The sequence below is a fragment of the Pteropus medius genome, unplaced genomic scaffold (genome assembly GCF_902729225.1).
Source record: "Pteropus medius unplaced genomic scaffold, Ma_sr-lr_union100, whole genome shotgun sequence".
Lineage (NCBI taxonomy): Eukaryota > Metazoa > Chordata > Mammalia > Chiroptera > Pteropodidae > Pteropus > Pteropus medius.
Genome location: NW_024355205.1, coordinates 22,980,813 through 23,002,371, shown reverse-complemented (window position 1 = coordinate 23,002,371; position 21,559 = coordinate 22,980,813). Strand labels below are relative to the sequence as shown.

The 21,559-nt window shown below is 32.5% G+C and overlaps 1 protein-coding gene across 2 annotated transcripts in view; it reads right to left on the bottom strand.

Moving 5' to 3' along the window:
- NCAM2 (neural cell adhesion molecule 2) overlaps positions 1-21,559 on the bottom strand; it is a 407,496-nt gene that overhangs the window by 205,376 nt on the left and 180,561 nt on the right. The gene's annotated exons all lie outside the window — the stretch shown is intronic.

Genomic DNA, 21,559 nt, shown 5'->3' with positions numbered 1-21,559 from the left:
CATAAAAAATTTTACTTATTTTAGAAGATCGGTTATGTATATTGATACTGTTATTTGGTATGGTCATCAGATTTAACTTCCATTACTAAATACTAAAAAAAAAAATTATTTCACAATTTATCATTTTGGAGGCTATTTCTACATATTAAAATTACTATAATCAAAATTACTAATTTTATGAAGAAATAAAACTTATATAACTTCTTGTGGGTTTACATTTTATCTGTAGCTGGTGATGACAAAACTTCATTTGCACACACAAAGTACATTAAAGAATTCCAATTTAGGTGCACTTGATATTAGTGTCCTGACTATAATACATACTTAATAGGCTAATTTTGATCCAAAAAATATAAATGCTGTATAACTATGACACCCTATATGAGTTGATCATTTCAAAAATAATTGGATTAAAATTTCTATGTAGAAGGAAAAAGAAGATATGTTAAAATGGTTTGAACTGATTCTAAGGAGCTAAGAAAAGTATATTTTTGACTACTAAAATTAAAAAAAAAAATGAAACCGTATTCTGAAAGGTATCTAGTGAGAGAACTCAGGTTTGAATGAGGTTAAACTGAAACGGAATTCACAACTGGTACTATAAGGAAAGCAGAAGAATGGTAGAATTCCTTAGCGCTATCAGTATGAAGTTTACATGGTAATAAAAGTTAACGTTAACTTTCATCCTAATTGTGAGGAATATGTTATGGGGATTATAAAGATGATAAGAAAGATAAAATAAAAAAATAATTGCAACACTACTTCCATTTTCTCTTTTCTGTCAAGGAGAAAATAAAAATGTCTAAAGGAAGTGATTGACAAAACTAACTATTTCTCAACCCTGTTATACCAGAAAAAGAAGGTCCCAAGTAAGAAAATTGGTTACTGTTTCAAAACTATCACTTAAATAAGTCTTTATACCTAAAAGATAAAGTAGGAATACACAAATTTTAAGCAAAATTCCAGAAATCTAATAGTATGGAAGTTTTCAGGTCTCCAAGAGCTAAAATACGTGAAATCATTTTAACATTAAATAGACCAAAGACTTCTGGATTGTTTTAAGTCTAGGTTGAATATACCATAAGAGTGAGTTGACTATAGGGTTAATGATCAAAAAGATTTTATGTAAATTTAAACAATCTTGGTATTACACCAGGGAATAATTTCCAAAGCTAAAATCTATTTTAAAATCTTTTTTTTTAAATAATGTTTATGCTTTATTTAAAAAAAAATGTGACCTATGAAATTGAAAATGTTTGCAAACCACATATCTGATAAAGGGTTAATGTCTAAAATATTCAAGATACTCATATGGCACAATAGGAAAAAAAAGAAAAAAAAATTAAAAAAATGGGCAAAAATGTGACCCGAAGAGACATTTTTCCAAAGGAGGCATGCAAATGGCCAACAAGTACATGAAAATTTGCTCTATATCACTAATCGGGGAAAAGTAAATCAAAATCACAATGAGATATTTCACACCTGTATGAATATCTATTATCAAAAAGATAAGAGATAATAAGTATTAGTAAGGATGGGGCAGAAAGGGAACCCTTGTACACTGTTAGGAATATAAACTGGTACAGCCATTATGGAAACAGTATAGAGGTTCCTCAAAAATCAAAAATAGAACTATTATATGATCTAGCAACACCATTTCTAGCAATATATCTAAAGGAAATTAAATCATTATCTCAAAGAGATATCTGTACTCCTATGTTCACACAAACATTATTCACAACAGCCAAGGTATAGAAAGAATTTAAGTGTCCTTTGAGTTGTGAGCTGATAAACAAAATATGATATATGGAATATATGTAACATAGATATGAATATATATGCAATGGAATATTATTCAGCCTTAAAAAAAAAAGAAATCCTTTAATTTGCAACTACATAGATGAACCTGGAGGGCATTATGTTAAGTGAAATAAGACAGACAAAGAATATCACATGATATCATTTATATGTGGAATCCAGAAAACAAACAAACAAAAAAATTAATTCATAGAAAAAGAGAGTAAAAAAATGGTTGCCAGGGGTGGGGGTGGGGTGGAGGGAAAAGGGAAAGGTTATTAAAAGGGTAAAAACTTTCAATTTCAGAATGAATAAAATCTGAGGATCTAATGAATAGCATAGTGACTAGACTGGTGAACACTATTGTATAATTGGAATTTGCTAAGAAAGTAGAACTTAAATGTTCTCAACAAAAACAAAACAAAACAAAATGTAAATATGTGAGGTGATGACAAGTTAATTAATTCAATGGATAGAATTGTTTCACAATGTCTACATATATCAAATCATCAAATTGTAAACTTTAAATATCTTACTGTTTTGTCAGTGATACCTTAGTAAAGCTGAGAAAAAGCATGCATGAAATATATCTTTACATATATGACAACGATTGTTAATGAATATTTTTTTCTCTTTAACAAGTTTAATCTTTATAAGATCATCGACTATATTTCTAAAATATCTAAACCCCTTTCACGAGAAGAGAAGTAAACTGATAACAAACACGTGCCTGCCATCAGGTGGCCACTCAAGTAGTATTCAAACACAGCTGTACAATTTATGCACAATAATTATTGAAGGATTCAAGTAACAATAGATATAAAAGTACTTAGTTCAGAGACTTTATCAATGACTAACATTAATTTTGTAAATTAATACATTTCTTGTTCTTCCATCATTTATCTCAGTTGATTTTCCAGTGGTAACTAAATCTTAGCCTCCCAACAGATGAAAAATTGACACATTAAGATCTTTTTGTTCAGCAACAGTATGAACCACATAATATCTATAAATGGTAGTTCTCAAGATTGTTCCTCAACCCAAACAAAATAATTCTACATAATATTTATTTCAGTGGGTACGTGTCTTCAAATTTTCAAAACCAAAATATGCTAACAGTTTTCCTAAATTTTGCCCATTAATAGTTTCTACCAATGATTAAACCATGAAAACTATTCATGAAACATATTAGAGTTATTAAAGCAACAGTCACAGTAATATGCATTCGTGCTATAGTATAAAACTACAGTTAAAATAAGCCAAGTCTTATATTTAATTTTATAATCTATTACTTTTCCAAAAGCGCATATCTCATATTATTTTCCCAGGAAGTGTATGATAATGACACTTACATTCCCAGATGATTTTTTGTGAGAACTTTGCACATTAACTTACAAAAGGAAGAACTGTCATATAAATTCTACAGTAGTTTCATTTACTAGGCAGCATTTTGGATGTTCTATGCACATCTCTATTTCACAAAAAGTTCTGTTAAATTTACTGTCCCATCATCTACTAAATCAGCTCTACAGCTATAAAAGTTAGGCAACCAGGTACTTTTAGCGTTGTAATTTAAAATGTTTCTTAGTGCAAATTAATATACCACTTCTAGGTCTTTATCAATGATAAAGTTCCAATTGCTAGTCTTATCATCTTTCTTAATTACTTGGCAATTTTGTGAGGATGACAAAATTTTAGCATCCAGCAAACAGTTGGTTAATGTCTTCAAAAACATTTTAGAATTACACAAGTTATTACTGCACATCTTTCTCATTTCTCTTGCTGTAATGAAATATTCTACTTACCTACAACAATGGGCGAAAAGTGGGAAAAATACCCTGTCCATGGTCCCAAACTAAGTATATTTTTTGTGATACTACTGATGTTCTTAAATTGTAAACCCCCAAACAAAGCTTTCGTTTAAGTCATGATTTTCCAATTTTCTGGTTTTACATTATCTGGGAATATTTTGGAGGATAACAGGATTCAATTTTGACAAAATTCTTAAAGATAAATAATGGCTAAGTACCTTGCTAGTAGCAAAAAATTTACAAAGATGAATAAGACAAATTGGTATTTTTCATCCTGGTGAGGTGAAAGTGAAAAAGAAAGGGAAAAAGGAGAAAGAAAAAGATCACAGAATAATATGTTTACTTTTAGGATCAAAGCACATTGTGATCAGAAGGTCAAGCAAGATGCTTCAATATCTTTAAGCTTCAGGGTTAGATTTCATGGTCTGGCAGAATCACAGAATTAAAATATTTTAGGGACATATAGGGTTGCCAGTTTTTTTTGTTTTTAAGCAAGGACATTAAAGTTAAGCAAATCTGAAACTATCTTTTACCATCCACAATTTTTAAAAAAAGTATATTTTTAACTTTATTACTTAATTATGGCTTAATTAAAATAAAAGAAAAACTAATATATTTTATCAATTATAATTATAATAATAATTATTTTTTTTCAAAGAATGGCATTTGATTACCAATAGTCCAATCCAATCACCCAAATCTGACACTTCATAGTTGTGAGAACTTAGACACATTATTTAAAATATCTGTGCCTCAGATTATTCATTGGTAAATGGGGATAATTATGTCACATGTGTGTGGGCATGTGCACATGTGTGTTTCAAATAAAAAATATATCTAAAGCCATTAGAACAGTTCCTTGGCATACAAAAAAATGCTCAATGATGTTAGTTATATCATTACATTTTATTGTTACACAGGATTTAGTTATTATGATTTCCAAAAACCCAAATGGATGATTATTCAGATAAATAAAAATACCTTGCCTTATAAACAAATCTGAGACAGTTCATTTAATTTTGGGGGCATTAAAAATCTTGATTGTTTCCATATTCCCAACCCAAGAACAATGACTGATATAATAATGCATTCATTAAATATCTGTTAAACTAGTAAGACGATAGATTCACATAAAGCATAAACAAAAGAGATTCATATGAGAAATAAACAAGATAACAATAAGAGCTTATCATTGAAGTTGTTTTATTAGAGTGCAAATCCCAAATGTACCACTTCCCACTACGTGACTATGGGCAAGCTACCTGACACTTTTGACTCTGTTTTCTCACTTTTGACTCTGTAGGAGCTGTGGCACAGGGTTTTATGAGGATTAAGTAAATGTATGATTATGAAATACTTAAAAATGTCTACAGAATAGAGAAACTCATAGAAAAGTATTTATTAGCATAAAATCCAAGATGTTAGCCAATGAATTAAGTTCCTGATAAATATGATAGGTTATTATAAATACTTTTAAAGTTTGTGATTTATATATATATGTTTTTTTACCAATAGTATTACAAATAAAATTTTGACATCAACGAAGTCAGTAGATTATATAGAACACAGGTCTATAACTTTATAGTTTTTAAGCTCTATAGTAATGAACATAGAAAAGCAAACATGGGTTCTTAAGACAGTAAAATGATAAGCATTTGAGGATGCAGTTAAGTATATTTTGTTAGTTTTTAATTAAATTGCGTTTTATACACCTCTATAAAGCACTTGAAAAATTTTATTTCTAAATTCTATATCATACTTACTGTTTTAAATATATTTATTTGAAATTTAAATTTCTTTATTTTTTGTGGTCTATAGTAATCATGGTTTTGGTATGCAAAAATGTACTCTAAATGATCCGGTTGAACTCTCATTAATCTTAAAAGTTTGCCTACAGGTTCTGTTGAATTTTTGTTACTAATTATATCACTTCAGGTAATAACATTTTTTTTCTTTTCTAGCCCTTTTTATTTTTCATTTGTTTATTTTTGTTTATTTAAAGTGCTGACTAGTACCTTCAATACTATGTTCAATAAAAAAAATTGTCAGCAAGAACCTTATTTCTTATTTAAAGAAAATATGACCTAAGTTTCTCCATTAATTTTATTTGCAATATTTGCTATTGATAGGTATATTTTATCAGATTAACAGTTACTTTTTAGCCCCAAGGTGCTAACTGTCCTTATTATAAATTAGTTTAAACATTTTCCATTTCCTGCAATCAACCGTAATTATCATATGTATGTGCATTTTTTTTCCTTTGATCTATTAATATAGAAAATCATATTAATAAGCTTTGTAATGTTAATTACCCATGCATTCTGGGTTAATATGTGCTAAGTATATATGTGTATTTGTTAATATTTTATTTTATCTTTATCTACATTTGGAAGATATTCCTATGACTTAATTTTCTTGAGTCACTCATCCAATTTTGGTTTCAAGATGACAAATGATACGGCAAATTTTCTCTTGTTTGTGTCTCTGTGCACATCATCAAAAAAGTTATCTTAAATTAAGAAGTCAACTTCATCTAGCTTCATTATATTTCATATTTAGCAACAAATCATAATATATTCCCAATCACACATGACTAGCTACAAAATTTCTTATAGAACATACTTCTTATGCTCAGTCTAAAATGTTATTCTTTATAAATACAAAATTCTCTCCCCTTTAAAAATAGAAAGCCCCCCTTTTATACAAATTACATCCTATTCTCATCATTATATTTGTTTTTTAAGTCTTTAAAAAGACTTTTAAAAAAATCACAATCATTACTCTGGAAAACTAAAAAATGTTTTTTTTGCAGACAAAATGACAAATATTTACCCCAAGATAGGTTCACTAGCTCCATAAAATAGAAGAATATAAAACTTTTACTCAATTCGGCTCAAATTTAAGAAAATATCTTGAGGTATTTATTTCTCCAAATTAAACTGCTACAAATATATTTGTGGTTAGAGGAACCAGATATAGTAAGGACTGTATGTGTTCCTAAGGGGTAAATGTTGAAGGAAAATCTAGAAATAAGTGTTGGTGCACACACACACACATACACACATACTCTCTCTCTCTCTCTCTCAAGGTCTGATGATAAAATTCAAAGCTTAGTATAAGGCATTCAATATCAAAATGTTAAAAAAATGTTTTTTAAAAAAACAGTACAATATAACACTTACTCCAACTCAGTTATATGTATAAATGTATGTGTAATTGAGTTGGAGTAAGCAGTAAGTATATGGTAACTCAAATAGTTTTGGAGGTTTACTTTAGGAGGTTTACTTTAGGGAGAGTGTGATGAATTTGCATGCACTCTGTGTTTAGAGAGATAAAAATGAAACAGACATGCATTTTGCTTTCTTTTCTATCCCTAGAGTAAGGAGCAGGTTATTTCTGCTCACTCTATAGATCAAATTCCACGACGCACCTTAAGTTCCTCTTGAAATAAAAGGCTCTTATTTTTTTTTTCCTGACATGTTACAAAGCATATATAGAGAAGCTAGGTTACAAAAAGTTCCTGGCTTCTCTCCTGCTCAACTTCTTTTGCTGTTACTGGTTTGCTCTGATGGAAGCCAGTTGCCATGTTGTAAGTGGCTGTATGCATAAAATCATGTGATTAAGAAATGAACGTGGCCTCTGACCAACAGCCAGTGCGGATTAGAGGCTGTCCAACAGCTCACAAGGAACTGAGTATTGCGTGAGCTTGACTCAAATGCTTGAGTGAGCTTGGAAGTGGAACCTTCCCAAGTTGAGTCTTGAGATGAGATGACAGCCCTGACTTAACACCTTGACTGGAGTCTTTATGAGACACTCTGAGCTAGAAGACTTAGCTAAACCCTTCCTAGGTCCCTGTTCCACAGAAACTGTGAAATAATTAAATGTATGTTGTCTTAAGTAGCTATATTTGGGGGTTACTTGTTACATAGCAATAGATAATGAAATTCCACTGTATAAATACAATAAAACATATATATTCACCTGTTGATAAACATCAAGGTTATTTATTTTTTTTTTTGGTTATTACAAAGTATTATGTGATGCACATTTCTGCTGATGTCTCCTTGAGAACAGATGTAACAGAATCTGGAATATATATATCTTGGGGAATATCTACTGTGTTAAAAGATGTGATTTCATCTCTCATATTGTCAAATTTTTTATCAAATTGTTTTTGGTGTTTTGCACTTCCATCAAAAATATATCAGAGTGATTCCTTCTTCATATACTTATCAACATTTGGATTTAACACATTAATTTTTTGCCAAACTGACAGGCTTGAAATGTTCTCTCATTGCTATTTTAATCTGCATTTCTCTAATGATAATAAGGCTGATTATCTTTTCATATATTTATTGATTAATGACTATTATATGTTCATGGAAAATATCTTGTATTCATCATGCATTTCAGTTCATTTTTATAATAAAATAGTAGAGCTGAGCAAGTGGACAGTACAAATTTGGCGGATTATGCATGTGGAATAGAATGGTAGAACATGCATTTGTTCCTTAAAGAGTGGGGAAACTGGTGGGGAAAGATCATGGTTTGATAATTTTCATGATTTTTATTCCTCTCTTTCCTTTACGACTGGCATCCCAATGGATTTACTTTGAAATAATATTTAGAATCTGACCACTCAACATCTTTTCCACCCCTACAATTTTCTCAGAAGTCAGTTTTCTCTCACCCCGGATATGTGCCATAATGTCTTAATTGGTTTTCTTCTTTCAACCTTTAATTCCAATAAAATAGAGTAGTAAGTTAAATCATTTTAAAACAGAAGTTAGATCAACATAGCAGAAAGGCTGATTATTTAAAAATTAGTCACTTAAACATGGTAGATCCTATCACATATCTGATCCAAATTTATTAATGGCTCTATTTTTCAGAGTAAAAATCAGAGCCCTAGTCTCAGTCCAGCAGCAAAATTGATCCATACCTTATCTATTTCAGGGTTTGATTCCTGATCCCCAGCCTGACATATTCCATCTTGTTTATATTGCCTTTCTTCTTTCAATAACCCTTACCAATTTTTAACATATTGTACAACTTTATCAACTTAGACTCAGATTAATAGATGTTTCCTGAGTACAGTATTTTATCTGTTTATCTTTTTATCCACCAAGATATACCTAGAATAATATGCCCTCAATTAATATCTATTGAATGAATGAATAATTATAAATGATTTAAACTAGAAGTCTTCTAGTTTGGGGTAGAACGGTGTATAACTGATCATCTCTCTATAATCAGGGAATGCCATGGTATGGTTTATACAGCTCCTGGAGCACTCGCAAATATTCTTGAGTTGCAAGTGTCCAAAGACAGCAGCTATCACTCAAGGTTCACAAATTTTTTAAATGTTGCAACTCCTGGAAAAAGAAATTACAAAGAGCTGCCCCATCATACTAGTTGATGTGGCCCTAAACGAGGGCCAGTTAGGAAGCAGACAAGTATTGAATCTTATCTCTCACTGGACTTTCTTGGCAAAGGTGACCTGTGAAGGACAAACCTTGTACAACTGGTGTCCAAGTCGAGAGATCTTTCAGACACTGGCTGGCTAGTGTGGTGGTGATGGTATTTGGAACTGTTCTAAAAGTCTGGGAATAGATGGCATAGATACCATCTAGATGGAAAGTCTAAAGGCATTTTTTAAAAACAGCATCGAGATGGATGAAGATGTTCTGGGATTTATGAATTAATGTTTAACTGTCCAAATCTATCTAACAAAAAAGTATCATTGTTATTGAATTATAAGAGTGCCCTTTCTAAAGTGATTCAACTATACTTCACAGAATTCCAAACGCTCACTCTATTCTTTATTTTTTCCAGAGGTTACTATATTTTTTGGTTTTAAGCAGGTTGTTCTTTCTGAGAAACAATCACAAATTTACAAATATATATACATATACATATACATATATATATATACACACACACACAGATATATATAATGCACTATATCTATATAAAGATAATGCAAAAGAAACAAAACTTCTATTTTATTATCAGCTTTAATTACTTTAAAAACCTTTAATAGAAATGATATTATTGGCAACGGTTCCACATCTACGATCAAAATCTATTAATTTTCCAAGAGGGTTCTTAAGGGCATCTGTCCAGGTTGTCTTTGCCTGATAATTATATATTAAAAATGAGATTTTTCCAAATGCTGCCTTTGTGTAGATTCTAATCTCATTATTTTAATTTTGTTTTGAAATAAAAATTCAAAATATAAAATGAGGACTGTTAAGTGAATTTTAGAGGTAAAGCTATATATCTTTCAAAAATATATTTAAGTATATTTTATATGTGTTTCTTTAAAAGTATTTATACAAGAAATTAATTCTTCAAAATAATTCCTTGGTGAAGGACATCTATTTGAAAATATGAGCTACAGATAAAATATCTAAATATTTGTTTATAGTCTACCCAGATTATCTTTAAATATTGTATATATTCCAGGTACAATTAAGACATCTTAAACACAAGAGAAACTACAGTAATATCTGAAGCAGAATGGAAGGGGTCATTTGTGCCAGTCACAGTCAATAAGATTGCTTTACTCTTTTGGAGAAATTCATTTTCTATTCACAGATGAGTAAAATGTGAAAAACCTTCGTCTTACAGGCTTTGCAGTTTATAGCACACATGGGGGGACATTCCGTCTCTGACTTTCTGCAATGACTCTCAAATTGCTGCACATTTTTGTAGCTGGATTGAAAACTCCGTGTCAGTGGCTTCATAAGAAAAGCACTTACAGAGCTTCACTATGATAATAAATGTTCTAGAGAGCTCTAAACCTCCCACTCCCGACCCTGTCATGCACTGTGTTCAGTGATTGCTTTCTTCTTCGTTGGGCTATATTTCAAATCTCTCTACAATTGTGTTTGAAATGTGATGACTGCAAATGCTTTTTCTGCTTTATTTTCTGTTTCCAGATTATGCTTTATTCTTCTTAAGCATGTCACTTTATCTCTGTTTGCATTGTATTTAGTTTGGCAGTGTTTTGAGATAAAGCATTGGGTTCTGAATCTCATTAATATAACTATTTTCTCTTTCAATTGTATGCCTCACTCAAACTCTAGTCTGAAAGGAACTTTCAAAGCAAGGCTGTTTCCACAGTACTGACAAAATTTGCTGTATATCATATAACACTGTGTGGTGCATTAATTCAAGTTTTATGTTCTCCTATTTTATAAATTATTTAGAGGCACTGCATGGCTCACAAAAATCTAACGTTAGTACTCTCTAGGCTGGCTATTGCTGATCTGAAGATATGCATACTTGGTTTGAAAGAAAGAGTAATGTTTTACTCTCCAGTTCTTCACCATTTCCTTCACATACCTAAAAATTCTGAGCTTTGTTGGCAGATAAGCAAATAAGTATGTCCTCGCAGAGATTATAACTGGATAATCATAATTTAAAAAGCATAGAATTTATCATGCCTGATAGTTCTGATAGATGTGAGATGAAAAATAATCAGAACACTAGAGAGAATTTTTAAAAACTACTAAATATTAAGGAATCTGTCTCTACTGCTTGGATGTTTTTATGATTCTAGAAATTTGCTAATAAATTTTCAATATCATTTATAAAATCAAGAAATATGTAGAAATTGTATAAAGACGATTGAACACAATGTTACATTTAATCAAGTCAGTTTAGTGAATAGTATGGGAGTTAAGAGTGAACACGTCTAGTCACATATGTGTGGTGTATAAAATAAAAAGAAAATTAGTAAAAGTGTTCTAGGAAAGTTTTCAAGAGAGTTTGTATTATGTAAAATGGAAGACATTCCATCTCTTTAGAAGGATCTCTAATTACTTTGGTCCTGGAAAGCATTTAATTTAGTCTTTGAAGGATGGATTTGATTTCAAGAACAGACAAAATACACATTTACAAGGAAGGTAGATTTCAAAAGGATTCTCAAATAAGTATAATATTTTGATAGCTAACTTACAGTTTTTTTGGATAGCAATAGTCACTGACCATTTGGAACATGTGTATTAAGATAAATTGCATGCATCAAGAGGAATATTTTGAGAACAGAGTATAGAGTTGACACAAAATGAAGGAACAGAGCAGAGACTAATATAACAGTCAAACAAGCAGCGAGGAAGAGAGAGAAGTATTTAGATCATAAGAACAGAATGATTGTGGGTAGTCAAAAATAATAAAATAAATTTAGAAACATGAGTGTCAATGAAATTTACAACAGAAATAAAATGTAAAGAAAGAAGTTTCAATGTCACAACTTTAGAAACCCCAGACATCTCATGACCACAGTCTCAAAAATAAATTAAGTAATGCAACCCAATTTTGACGTGCAATATAAACTATGCTAGGGGTTTTATAAACGTTATCCATTTAATCTTTATAACATCCCTCTAAGACTGACGTCATTATTATCCATTGATGAGCAAACATGTACAGAAATAGGTGAGTTTCCCAAGCTTATTGGATGCTACTCCAGGCCTATGTCCATAGTCCATTCCCCTTCTACCACGACATGCTACATGTTGATGAGACTGCCAGGGAGAGAGCAGATGAGCAAAGGGATGTAGGATAGCAGAATGTAAAACCAGAGAAGGGCCTCCAGAGTCTTGATAGCTTTCTGACATAAAATAAAATTAAAAAAAAAACAAACAAACTTGAATTTGGTAATATTTCAGATATCGGCACTATTTGAATTAATTAATGTTAATATTATAGTAGAAGCAGATGTCATGTTGCTGAGGAACAGGGAGTTAAAACAAAAAAGAAAGTACTGTGGGATACTGCAATGCAGGCTTTATATTCCTGCAGTCTCACATGTGGATCCCGAATGTGATTTAGCGGGATAAGCATTGCTTAGCATTTTTGAACATCAGTTATTTATCAATAAATAGGAGAATAATTCCTACCTCATTGAGGTTGTTATGGTTATTGAGAACATGTATACAAAGCACAGGTGATTATATAATTTTATATACCAAAACATAAGGAATATTCCATAAAAATAATGGTCTGAGAGGACATGTATATGCATGTATGTATGTATGTATGTATGATGCATCAACAGTATAATACAAATGTGTCATTCATATATCTCTTAGTATAGGCACTGATTAAACATATATCGTATGAAAACAATTATACATTGTCTTTAATGACAACTATGTGGAGAAAATGTTATTTTCACTATTTTATAGTTTAGCCTTCTTAAGTGTGAGAGAGATTAAGTCACAACCAGTGATTATTAGAAGGACTTAAATTCACATTTCCTAGGCTCTTTTTTTCTTGCTTAATCATTACTGCAACAATGACACCGCAACTTAATGTAAAAGAGCTTATTGCTAAATGTTAATAGATTGCAGTCAAAAGGGACAGGGAAGAGATATTTAGAGTCCATAAATTTAAAAACTAGCATTGTTTCTCCCTTTTTTTATGATATCAAAAACACATGGGATTCTGGCTGAGAATGCATAACATGAAATTTCACTCCAAAAGAATTGTGAAGTGATTCTATTTTTAATCTTTTAGCTTCATTTTGCTAATGATTTGCATACCAATTGATTCATTATATTTTCCTTCCACTGTATTCACCCAATTAGTTTTTGTGCAATTGGCATTAACGAAAAGAATTTTACGATGTGTTCTAATAGGCATTATCAGAATATAAACGAATTTTAATGTTTTAGTAGATAAAATTATATATAACTATTCCGATTTATCTATTAACATATTCACTGCTACAAAATCTAATGTCAGGAAAGCTAAAAGGTTAAAAATATGAGTAATGCTAAATAAATAAGCCAAAATGAACAAAAATACCCAAATACAACAAGGGAATAATACAAAATAGGAAACTGAATGCACTAAATGAATTGATAGAAGACCAAATATACGAAGAACATGTTGACATTTTATTACAGTGAGACTATATAAAAAATAAATACATCAGCTATTCCATAGCCCAATGAACACTACATAATTTAATCATGATGTTTAAATGAGACAAGGGATTTGAAGCTAGAACTCTGAGACTTATTTAGAGAGCTGAAATCATGATATGTGGTTTTCCCTCAATCTGATAGGATATCCTTCTCCTGGACTGTACTTACTTTCTGTACCTGTGGGGAATTACAAAGTAACATCTTCTTTAGTGCTTGCCTTTTTGTATACTTCTTAACTGATAAATTACCCCAAGTATGTATTTTTCCCAATAATTGTGCAATTATATTAAATTTGTAAGTTAAAATGTTAAATTTATCTTATTTTAATAAAAATCCTTCTAAATGACCTATATTTTTGAATTTCATCTAATGGCTTCACTTCCAACAGTACTATATTAATTTATTAAAATACACATAAGTCATAATTGAGTTTAATTTTATTCTCATACAAGCTCCATGATTTAGAAAATGGGAGCATAAAGTCATGTATTCTGCATGTAGAGATGGTATTTCTGTGATTCTGAATTCCTCTGGCTCCTGAAAGTCTTGCTCTCTCTCTCTCCATCTCTAACTCTATCCCTATCGCTATCACTATCTCTGCATCTCTATTCCCCTCCCACATCCATGCCTCCCTCTCTTCTGCTCTCCTTTCCTCTCCCCACTCCCTGTGTGTGTTTGTATAGATTTTGGTGGAATTTAAGATATATAATCATTTAAACATCATTATCACATGAGGTTTTTAATCGCTTCGGAATATAGTCACTCTATTATAACCTTTCATATTAAATCACATAACTTATATAAATAACTATGTGTCTACTTGGTTAGGCTATGATGCCAAATATTTGATCAAACACTAGCCTAGATGTTGCTGTGAAAGTATTTTGTAGATGTGATTAACATTTACAATCAGTTGATTTAAGTAAAGGAGATTGCCTCTGATAATGTGAGTGGGCTTCATCCAGTCAATTGAAAGTCTTAAGAGGAAAAATGGAGTTCTTGAAAAAAAAAAAAAAAATTCTGTCTCAAGGCTGTCCTACAAATTTCAGACTTGTCAGCCCCAACAATCCCGTGAGTTAATTACTTAAAATAAATCTTTCATTTATATAAACACATATATCCTCTATCCTTTCTGTTTTTGTGGAGAACTGTGACTAATATATGTGTGTGTCATACACACACAAACACTCCCATATGTGCAAAATTTGGGTCCTTCATAGAAATATGAAAAAAAAAAAAAACTTCAATGGACTGCTGGAAAAGAAATATTTTTATGGACTGTTGGAAAAGAAATATTTTTCTAAAAGAGGAGAAAAGAAGTAATAAACAACACAGAGAATAACGGGATTCGCATAGTTAAATAAAGCATCATATTCCCAAAGAAACAGTGTAGAAAAGAGTGACAAGGAGAATGAAAGAACATATAATGTTTCCTTGAATTTTCTCATAACGTGAAAGGGGACTGGCTACAAGGGGTTGGAAGAGTCCCTTCCAACAGTAGGAAAATAACAAAATTTGTCCAGCTCATCTGATAATATACAGTTTTTAAAGGTGTATATTCCCCTAAATGCCTCAACAAATATGGAGTTAAGGTTAAAGAAGACATTAAAAGTAAGATAAAGAAGAGAATGGCAATAACACATGTAGTTGCTGTATACATAATCTCAGATTGCCATGTTTCTCTTGAATACCTGAAGCTATGATCATTTTCCAAAACAAAGGTTATATTTTTCCACTTTTTTTCTTTCATCAGTACTTAAAAATCTGTGTTTCAATTATTATTTTTGGAGGGAGGATTTCTCCAGCAAAAATTTCTTTGTAGGATATTGATGTATATCATACTCAGATATGCAGTGATTAAAACGCCAATGACCATAAACTATGACAAACATGATGACCTCATCATTATTGAAGCTCACATATTATTTGAGAAACAGGAAGAAGAGATCTAAAGGAAAAATCCTGGAGATGTCTTTAAGAACTGATTTAATGTCTATGAAAGTAGCAAAAGGATGGTTTAAGAATCTAGCAGTTCAAAATGCATTAAAAGAAAAAGTGAAATAACAGAAGAGGAAATGCTGTGAGTTAACAAACTAAAAGAAGGGAGCGTCCATAAGACGGGGAAGCTGATTTCTCAAAAGAAACTACACAGGAGAGAAGGTTTTGACACAAAATATTAAACATAATGAAAATCCAGGATCTACAACCAAGAATACTTTATCCAGTAAATCTATCATTTAGAATCGAAGGACAGATAAAGAGCTTCTCAGACAAAAATAAGCTAAAGAAATTTATCAACACCAAGCCAGTATTATAGGAAATGTTGGAGGGACTTCCTTAAGAAGAAAAAGCATGTATCGAAACCATGAATAAAGAATGGTAATAACTACATTACTATCAACAATTATCTCAAATAGAAAAGAATTAAGTGCTCCAACCAAAAGATGGAGTGGCTGAATGGATAAGAAAACAAGATCCCTACATATGCTGCCTACAAAAGACTCGCTTCAGATTAAAAGACACACACAGACTAAAAGAGGATGGAAAAATATGTTACCTTGATGGACCGGGAGGGTACTGTGCTGAATGAAGTAAGTCAGATAGAAAAAGACAAATACTGTATGATTTCACATATATGTGGAATCTAAAGGACAAAATACACAACGACGACAACAACAAAAATGGAAATAAACTCATAGATACAGAGAATATTTTGAGGGCTACTAGAGAGGAGAGATGTTGGGGGAATGTCAAAAAAGGGCAAGGGGGTTAAGAAGTACAAATGAATAGTTACAAAATAGACATGGAGATATATAGTGTAGCTTAAAGAATGTAACAAATATGTAAGGGGGATGAAGGGTACTAGATGTATTGGGGTGATCACTTTGTGAGTTACATAGGTCTCTAATCACTATGCTGTACAACTGAAACTAATATATTATTGTATGCCAGCTATAATTGAAAAAAAACCTCATTGAATTGTACAATGTAAATATGAGCCACTAATTGTCTGTTATATTTCAAGAAAGCCATAAAAAATATATGAATTTCTTGACCAGCTCTATGTAGAAATACTAGAGAAGTCACAAGTGTGAGCCACAATAATTATAAAGTATCTAATAGCTACATTAATAAAAGTAAAAAGAAACAGATTTAACAGCATATTCTATGTGACCCAATGTATCCAAATTATCATTTCAATATGTAATCAATATAAAAAGTTACTGAGATATTTTATATTCACTTTCATATTAAACCTCCAAATCTCAGTGTGTTTTTGTATTTATAGAACATCTCAATTCGAACTACAATATACATCTAATGCTCCATATTCACATGTGGCCAGTGGTTACTATACTGGGCAGTGCAATTCCAGACCAATGAACTTCAATCCTGACTTAACTGACCGCTAGAATAACCTGGAGAACTTTAATGCACATGTACTAATGCCTCTGGGCTACCACCAGAGATTCTGCTTTAGTTGATTTGGGAGGAGGCTTAAGTGCTGGTTTTTAAAAGGCCCCTTGATGGTTGGAAACCATAATGCAAGGTACACTGGTCTATTTAAGTCATCTCTTGGAATTACTGGGAAGTAATGTTTCTTTTGCCATCATCTAACTATAGCTCTCCTTGGAGATAATGACTATGTGTGAAGATAAATGTTGACTTTCAAAGGGAAGTGGTGATCTTTGCACTTACTCATAATAGCAGACACATGCAGTTGATTTTTGTAATCTGAATTCTGGAGAGCACATGAATTAAAAAGGTACTATTCAAGGGAGATTTCATGTACCAGTGCATATCTTCAAAATATAATCACTAATTATCAAAAGGTTTGCTTATAAACAATTCAGAAAAGTACCGAAACTTTTTTTATTCCTAGCACTGTGGGTACTTTGTAACACATCCCTCAAAAATTTTATATCCTCAATATAGAAGTTAGAGTTTTAGAGTTTCTAGGTTACACAAGAATTTTCCAAAACTGAGCCTTTGTTGTGTGTGTGTGTGTGTGCGTGTGTGCGTGCATGCGTGTGTGTGTCTGTGTGTGTAATTAGCCAGTTCTTTAAAAATATATAGAGACAAAAGAAAAGGTACACAATGGTAATTACAAAATAGTTATGGGGATATAAGTATAGCATAAGAAATACAGTCAAAAGTATATAGAAAGATAATTATGTAAGACTCAACTAGCAGGTTAAAGGGTAGTTCCATTGTGCCAAACTCACTCACTCAGGTTAGCAAGGTACGATCTGTGGACCAGCAGCTTGTTAGAAATGCAGAATCCAAGACCCCACCCTGGACTGAACGAGAACCAAATTTTTAACAGAATAAGGTGGAAGAGAGTCTTATACGCATTATATTTTGAGATGTAGAGTGGAATTATTTCAAAGGATTATTGAATGGAAATAGATTTGAGAGGCGGCATAGAGTAAGATCAAATAAAGAAGAAGGTAGAAGAGGGCAAAGGGGGTCAAGCATATGGTGATGGAAAAACACCTCACTTTGGGTGGTGAACACACAATGCAAAATACAAATGATGTATTATGGAATGGTACATTCGAAACCTATAAAATTTTATTAACCAGTGTTACTCCAAAAAAATTTAAAAACATTTAAAAAATAACAATATTGACAATTAGAAAAGGGTGGGATTATAGGAGATAAAGTTCCTCGAAGAGATGGAAGTGAATATATTTTAAACTTACTAGAATTAAATTAATAACATAAGACTATTCGCTTTTGTGTTAGTTTTCTATTTGCTGGTATAACGAATCACACAAACTTGGCGTCTTTATTATCTGTAGGTCAGAAGTCTGGCATAGGTCTTTAATGGGCTAAAGTATCAGCAGGGCCGTGTTTCTTTCTGAAGGGTCTTTGGATGAATCCACTGCCTTTCCTTTCTCATCTTCTAGAGGCTTCCGTCTCCCATCTTCAAAGCCAGTAAAAATGCATCTCTCCATGTCTTTCTTCTATGGTCACATCTCCCTCTAACTATTTTAAGGACTGTGGAGATTACATTAAGATAACCTCTGCGTTATAAAGTCAGCTGAATAGGAGCCTTAATTTCACTTGCAATATTATTTCCCCTTTGCCATGTAATATAATATATTCATAGTTTCCAGGGACATGAATGACTTTTGGGGATGATTATTCTACCTACCATGACATTTAGGTCAACTATTCACTATCGACGTTGTGACCTATATTGCCCAATAAAACAGCTGGCGTCTGTTTCTTAGGATGAAGTAAAAGTGGAAGATGATGTGTCCTCTAAAGGAGTGGTTTCTCTTGATTTCCAGCAGGAGAGAGTTACAGTTAAAATCTAGAGATATTATCTAATGGGTCTTCTATTTAGAAACTACTACATAAAAATTCTCATTTTATCACAGCTGCTATTTGCAAAGAGGCACATTTTTGCTTATGAACCTTTCACATAAATGTTACTCATTTTTTAAGATAGTGTGTAGACAAATTTTATTAAGCATTATAATGGCAAAAATATCAAAAAGGAACCCCTCAGGATGCTGATCTTGGGCAAACCATTCAGAATCTTTGGGCTTCGGTGGCTAAACTGTAACTACTAGTTTATAAAAGTATCTTCAAAGGTTACCCCCCCATTCTGCACTCTAAAAGCTCATGGCATGCAGAAAACTATTTCCTATAAAAATCTTGTCTCATTTCCTTTAAATCTCAATGAGTCTAATGCTTCCAAATTTTTTTCCAAATCTGAGGTACTGGTATGCTTCTGTATCTCTGGAAAAAGCAAGCACATGATAGGTTGGTTCACAGAAGCAGTAAACAACATGATTCTTACTGCTGTCCATTGTTTCTTGAACTTTCTCTTATTAAATCTCTGGAAGAAAACTGACTCCCAAAACTATACTAGATATTTTAGGTAATATTACGATAGCCCCCGTCCTTCTTTTAAAAAGAAATTAGAAGTGATGCAATAAAGGAGGCAACACAGTTGAGCCAGCCTACCCTAAAGTCTAAAATCAAACAACATATTTTGTTTATTTTCATACTACTTATAGCCTCTGAATATCCTTCCAAAGTGCAAATCCACAACAGGAAAGTCTGAATAGCAATGAGCTAGAACTCCAACTCGGCGTTCTGAAAGTGAACCAAGTTGCAAACCTCTAGAGTAGAAATAATCTCTCTTATCATTTCTATTTTAATACATGTTGGGTGGAATCTGGTGACTAAGTCTTCTGTGCACTACTTGGTTCAGCATCCTGGTCACGCCTACAAGCACAAGAGGGCTCCACCTAAGAGAATATTCTAAATGTATTGTGCAATGTATTAGATTTCTATTGCTGCTGTAACAAATGATCATAAGCTTAGTCATTTAAACGGCACTGACTCCTTCTCACAGTTTCTGTGGTTCAGAAGTATTGGTAAAACCTGAAATACCTGGTTCTCTGCACAAGGCCAAAATCAAGGTTCTAGAAAGACTGCGCTCAATTCCGGAGGTTCTAGGCTTGTTTACAGAATTCGGGTCCATGTGGTTGTAACTTTTCCATTTTCCTCCTGGCTTTCAGCCTGGGGCTATTGTCATCTTCTGGAAGCTGCTTGCATACCCAGGCTGCAGTTCCTTCCCTCCATCTTCCACGCCAACAAATGCGGATGAGTCTTCCTCACTCTTGATTCTCTGACCTCATTTTGCTGTATCTCTTCTCTGCCTCTCTTTTCTTCTGCTTCTTTCTGATACTTCTGTCTTCCTCTGCTGCTTTTAAAGGCTGATGTGATTACACTGGATCCAGGAAAATCTTCTCATTTAAGGTCAGTTCATGAGTATTCTTAATTCCATCTGCAAAGTCCCTCTCCAGATTTGTATTTGATTGAAAAACCACAAGATAGGAATCTTGGGGGAGTCATTTTTAGAGTTCTCCATATCACATGTAGAAACTATATTAAAGATTTTATTTTCATTTTTACAGTGCCTTACATTATAAACTCACTTTTGCAACAGAGAAATGATAAAATAAATCAGAGAGATAAAACTGTGTATCTAAATACTGATTTGCTATCAGTAGCACATACTCGGTTGGAGATTTTTATTTCTATGCTCCGAGGCCAGATAGTTGATTTCCACATCCCTGTGTTCAGACTTTGCACTCTGGGGTTTTTACACAGACGCAGACCACTGTACATAATTTACTTCAGCATCGATTTTCCCCGAGTGTTGCTTGTACTGAGCTATCAATGACCTGATGGGATGTCACATTATTATGATTGTCACTGGATATCTTCTCTGCTCCTTTAATTCTTGCCTGTCTGCATTCACACGTGCTAACGGCAGAAGGTATATTCACTACCCAGAAGAAAGGTGCTGGGCACCCTTAGTATTTACTCTGTACTATGGACACCCTCTACATCTGCAATCTTCACATTGGTAGTCTTTCTTAGTTTAAAACGACAGCTTTATTCCTTTGGGGGAATGTCTGCTAGCCCAGGGTATCAACTGCCTTCTGTCTTCTGTTCATAAATCAAACTTTGGCCAAGGTTTCACATTACCTACTTCTCCTTGCTAAATGCTTTCGTATTTCTTTCTCTTTTAATTTGGCTCATAAAATTCTGGTCTTTATTTGGGTTTTCCTATGTGGATCTAATAGAGGAGAACCTGAAGAGACTCTTCTTCACATTTCTAGAGGAAAGGAATTGCCATGCCATCCCCAGCAGGGCTACATATGAGACAGATCAGTCAACCTTCCTTCCCAGCCCCTCATCCCTTAAAACCACAAGAGGAATCGGGATGATAAGACTGATAGGCTAGTGAGAAGGAACTGGTGTGTGCAGTTCAGCACCCTAGCCAGATAGGATAGTACATTCTTGTTTTCCAATTCTATAGTAATCCTAGTGGGGCAGGCCTGTAGTTTGGGATGGATGAGTTCATCGCAGAGAATAAGTATTAGGATGCCAGACTGTAGTCACATATATAGGTCATGTCCTCCAAATGAGTTTTAGCAGCAATCAAACTAAACTTTTGTTCTCCATCTGTCCAACTCC